Raw genomic sequence first — 6,124 nt, 5'->3', positions numbered from 1 at the left:
GAAAACATAAGCAAAAGTTCAACAACTTTTCCATAACATACTATGAAAAATATATTGTAGGGGAACCTGTTGTACCTTTGACCACTTTTTGCTTTAAGGCGTTTTTTGCGTAGCCTATTGAGTAAATCCAAACCATTCAAACTTTATAATATTCTCTTATATTTTGCCCAAAAATTATATTTAGAACTTTTTTTTCATTTGACCAAGAAGTATCTTTTTCCCGCGTTTTAAAAAAAGAAGTCTATTGGTCAAAGGTACAACACGTACGTTGTACCTTTGACCGATGCGCGTTGTACTTTGACCAAAATGTTATTATTAAAAAATCATGCAATGTTTGAACCCTTTTTAATATTTTAGCTTGTTATATATTATATAGAAACTTTTGGTCCATCTTATATCAATAAAAAAAATCTAATTATTTTATAATCAAGCCTAATTGTCTAAAAAAAAAACTAGAAAAATCAATCCTTACAATCTTGCAAAGACTTGTGTATTAAAGTTACGATACTCAGTATTACGAATTTTTTTCAATAAAATCAGTTATTATAACTATTTAGATAAAGTCACATATTTTCTTTAGTTAGATGCTACTTACATGAAATAATTAGGATTAAGGTCCAAAACTTTAAACGCGATTTAATTGTACAAAACATATTTTCTAATATATACAGTTATTTTTATTATTTTAGATAAGAAAAGAGCAAAAATATATTTTTATAACTTATGTTAGCTGGCGGTCTATATTCATTTACATATGATCATAATGCTTTTTATATAAAATATCTTAATGATGACAACAAAAAATACAATGATAAAAGAGTAAAATATATTAACTATTGCAAATAGTCAGATCAACATCAAACATAAGATACTGACGCTTAGATGAACCATGACCAATACTTGGTGGTGGAAGTTTCATAATAATATCCTTAAGTTCCAAATCATAAAGATTGTCATCTTCTCTTATAAACTTGTTACAAACGTCTCCTGATTTCTTAAGATACTTAATTTTGTAAACTATACCAACAACTTCTAAAACTTCTGCTACATAAAATCTAGAGCATTTCTTTCCAGCCAACTTGACAATTAAAAAATCTCCAGAAACAATTTCACTTTCATTATCAAGTATATTTACTCCAAAATCAATTTCATTAGAGCTTTCATCATTTAAACATATGTCAGACTGACTAAAAATAATCTGCTTTGCCATTTTTTTTCTTTTGCTTGAAGAGGTCTTTTTAAATTGTTGGTTATTAGATTTTGAATCTAGAATAACTTTAATTTCAGGGGTCTCAGTTAAAATACATGATTTTCTATTACGTCTTTTTGAAGTATTTGTTTTTCTTAATTTGGCTTTAGGATGAGGTCGTATTATCTCAGGTGAAACAATTGATCTTGATGGTAAACTCACAGTAGGGATTTCCCCTAAAACAATAGATGACGTTGATGGTACACTGGATGGAGCAGTTTTAACATCAATAATCTCATTAGAAAGGCAAGCTTCAGTATTCACTATTGGCCTATCAGTAACATTTGCAGCTAAAAAGTCAATATCAGTAAAAATATTTTCATTAAATGGATAAAATCCAGTACATTTAAAACTGTTTATAATATTATTTGGTACAAAAGCATGAGGATAAGCTTGACCAACAAGGTAAGATATATCATAAATTGTGACTGGTTTACCAGCATTGCCTGGTGATATCATCCAGTTATTCATGGCATTGTTATAAAAAGTTTTAAATGGTCCAAAAACACAACGATCAAGAGGTTGCATTTTATGGGTTGTGTGAGGATGAAATGTCATTAAAACTATGGCTGATTTTTTTGCTAACTCAATAACAGAAATGTTTACATGACTCTCATGATTATCCATTAATAAAAGAACAGGTTTTTTAATTGACGGTCGCACATTACTAATAAAATGTTCAAGAAATTGCACAAAAATGACTTCATTTGACCATCCAGACTTATTAGCTGCTCCTACACTTCCAGGAGGACAATTATTTAACATGTAGTCTTTGAATTTAGCACGTGGAAATACAAGTAATGGTAGGATGCTATTTCCAGTAGCATTAATGGCTGCAATCATTGTTACATTGTTGCCTCGTTCAGCACTAGTTATGCTCCCTATTTGTTTTTTACCTTTTGGAGCTAGAATTTTTGGTGGTACGTGGACTGTGGTAATTCCTGTTTCATCACAGTTCCAAATATTTGATGGGTCAAAATAATAACGTTCTAAAACATTTTTGTAATTTTTATATACAATTCTTACAGTTTCTCTATTGAATGCAGAAGATCTACCAAGACTTGTAGGTTGTGGTTTACGTAGAGATAGCTTGTTATTATATCTTTTGCGAAAATCTCGCAGCCATTGTTCACCTGCACATTTATTTTTCATCCATGAAGTTTCAATTTTTTTATGATTTGCTAAAGCATACTCATATGCAAAGGATCTTATCTGCTTTAATGTAAGTCCATAATGCATATTTGCAGCATCTGCCAAGTAGTTTACCAAAATTAATTCTTCTTCAGTTGAGAATACTTTTTTTGGTTTGGTATGTGAATATAAATATTCGCAACTACCAGATTTTTTAAACTGCTTCAACTGATATATTAAAGTTGACTTTTTAATGTTGCAATGTCTTGCAGCTTCACTTAAACTCATTTTTTGTTGAAGCACAAAATTCACTGCATTTAGCATATCCATTTCGGAAATCTTTTTGCGAAAAACACTAATCTTGCTCCTTGGCATTTTAAAACTAAAATATATTAACAAAATTAATTAACTATTTCGATACATTTAATTCCCTATAGCTGAGCAGAAACTAGGTAATAAAATGAACTTGACAATAATATTGCTTCAGCTGTCCAACTAACTAAATTAACAAAATTGATTATTCTAAGTGTAGTAGTGGTTCAAGAATAAATAGTGAATTGCATTAAAATTCAATGGAATTATTTCATCATCATAATACTAGAAACAATTTTGCATTAAAAAGCAATAAAGCACAGACGACGCTTAATAAGGTAGATTATAAATTTTATAATCTTGCCCTCTTAAAGTCCGCAAATTACCAAGGAAGCAGCTTTTATTGGTCAAAGGTACAACGTTCTTGACTGGTCAAAGGTACACGAGATGGGTTTCTTTAACAGTTATTGTCTTAATCCCCATTTACGGTCAGACATAATCATCCAAAATTTTCCATAACAAAAAAAAGATGTTGGGTAATGTTTATAATGTCGTAGATGAATCAAACAACAATTTATCACAGTTTTAAAATCAGAATAAGATTAACACAAATATTTACTTTTTAAGAGTCAAAACTTATAATTGCTTGTGGATCAATACCATCTATCCCAAGTATAATGTTTTACGATAAGAAGAGTTTTCATGGACTACTATTTCAAATAACACTTCCCGTTTTTTTTAAATAATAATAGTAAGCCAACAGAGTAGAGTGACCAAAGGTACAACGTGGTCAAAGGTACAACAGGTTCCCCTACTTTTCATAATATTTTATGAAAAATGTTTTAACTATATTAATTAATAAAAGCTGAGTTTGAATTAAAACCCACTTGTTTTTTGTAAGTTTTTTTTCAGTGATATTTCAGATTCAGAATTTATGGTACTATATTTGCACAAATAAAAACATTACTTTTATATTTGATGGATAGCGTAAAGTTAATTCTGTGAATCAGGTACCTGCAGTATAAAAAAGTTTGACTCTTTGACAGAGCAAGTATTGATTAAATCACAACAGCAAGTATTGTAGTAGGTTTTCAAGACACCAAATACAGTACAATTTAATTGCTACAACTAGTGTGAACAATATGCTGTTATCTCAAGAGTTGTAATACTATTTTCAACAGCAACAGATAATAATTCTATTGAATTGTGAAAAGCACTATCACTCCATTTTGAATAACTGATGGATCAAGGAACTTTTAATGGAATTTCTGCTCTTTGCAATAAGGGGTCGTCCATAAAGTACGTACGCTCATAGGAGGGAGGGGGGGGGGCCTTCAAAAAGCGTACGAAAGCGTATGGGAGGGGGGGGGGGTATTTGAGAAACGTACGTACTTTTAAGGGGGGGTGGGGACATAAAAGTACGCATGGCAACAGGGGGGAGGGGGGGGGTCAAATTTCAAAATTTTTGGCGTACGTACTTTATGGACGATCCCTAATAAACTACAACAATGAGATTTCATATAGAAATACAAAAAAAAGATCTATCAAAGCAATTTAAACTATTACAGAATATGCTTATTATTTGAAAATAACAATATTATTTACCAAGAAATTAGGCTTTAAAAAACAATGCTCTTTTTTTTAATAATTTAATAATATCTCCTGATAATTGAAATAATTAAATCAGAGCATTATTATTCAAAATAATCTTAATACTGTTATACCTTAATACCTTTGAAAAATTGAAATTTTCGAAAAACATAGCATCATTATTTAAAGTAAGTTTAATATTTAGGTTATAATACTTTTTTACTTCAATAGCCTGATTACTCAGAGATAAATTTTGCATTATTGTATTTTGAAATAGTCTTGTTCTCATTTATAAATTAAAAAAAATAGATATTTGAAAAACTAATGAATTGATTACATATTTTTGTGAATATTGTATCTAAATTAGCACAAATATTTTCTCTCTCACACAGAGAGAGATAAAATATTTTTTTTAAAACTTATAAAGTGAGAGAGACTCTCTCTTTATGCTAGTTATGCAAGTTAATGAAGTAGCATAAAATAGTTATGCGTGTTAATGAAATAGCATGTTTTAATGATGCGGATTGTCTGAATGATAACAATAAAAACAATAACGATGAAAACGGATTCGATGATAAACATATAACGCCATCCCTTCCAGTATTTATCAACAACAATTCACATCAACTGAATAATAGTAATCCTTTTTCTTTAAAATTAAAATCTGACGTTAAGCAAAGCCCGTCTAATAATTAGGATTTTCGAACCCAGTCTTTACAACTTAAAAAAGTATATATACTTCAATAATATTATTGTGTATATTTTTATATAATATAGTATAGATAGTATAGTATAGTTTAGATACAACCATAAGTTAATATAGTATGGATACATCATATAGTTTTGATGTATGACAATAACTAGTTATTAAGTTAATTTATTTAATAAGTTATTGGTATACTACAAAGCTATATAATATATATCCGTACTATGGTTGCTCTACTTGTTTTAGCTAGGCTATGAGAGAGTGAACTATCCATTATATAGATTGTGTGTATATTTTTTTAACCTTAAATTTAAGGTGAAAACAAGTTTTATAAAACAAGTTTATGTAGTACATCTAAATTTTTGGTAAATATACTGCTATTGTTGTTGTTGTTAAAAGAAAAACTATAGTTGTATTATTTAATTAAATAACTTAACGTATAGCAGTATAAAAATAAGCAAGATAAAATTATATTTTATTGGCAATAACAAAGAAAATCTGAAACCTTTTATAATAATAAAAACGCCATTTTTAAATATTTTTAGATGATTCAAAGTTACGCCAAACCTAAGTGAGAAAATAGCAGACTTAACTTTTCTTGCGTAAAGTTTGCTGAGCACTTTTTAGGAAAATGTTGTGAATACCGTTTTTTAGACTTTTTGCGTAAGTAATAACTTGAGTATAAACTTAGGAATTTCGTAAGTTTTTGTTTACGCAAGGTTTGTGAATACCACTTAGCGTAACTTTGAACTTAAGCAAAACTTACGCAAACTTTACACAAATTTTGGACATACGAAAGTGTTGTGAATCCGCACCCTGGTCCGTCGATAAAAAAGATCCCAGACTAGACTTCTCTGAGAAAATCTGCCCGGATAATTTTTTCTGAAAAAATTGATCCGGAAAATATTTTAAGTTTATAATTTAGTTTGCCTATGCGTTTTTTAATATTATCATGGAAGATAAACTAGTTCAAAACGATTTTTTTTTTATTTAACTTAAAATTAATACCCTGATGGAGCTTTGGATGGCGAGTAATAAGAAAAAAATCTTTATATTTTTGTGTCTCTGAAATCGGAGAGTTATTATACAAGTTTAAAAAGAAAGATAAGGTAACTCAATATACACGGTGTTACTAA

Source organism: Hydra vulgaris, chromosome 01, assembly GCF_038396675.1.
Source record: "Hydra vulgaris chromosome 01, alternate assembly HydraT2T_AEP".
NCBI classification, from domain to species: domain Eukaryota; kingdom Metazoa; phylum Cnidaria; class Hydrozoa; order Anthoathecata; family Hydridae; genus Hydra; species Hydra vulgaris.
Note: the sequence above shows the minus strand (reverse complement) of the source record.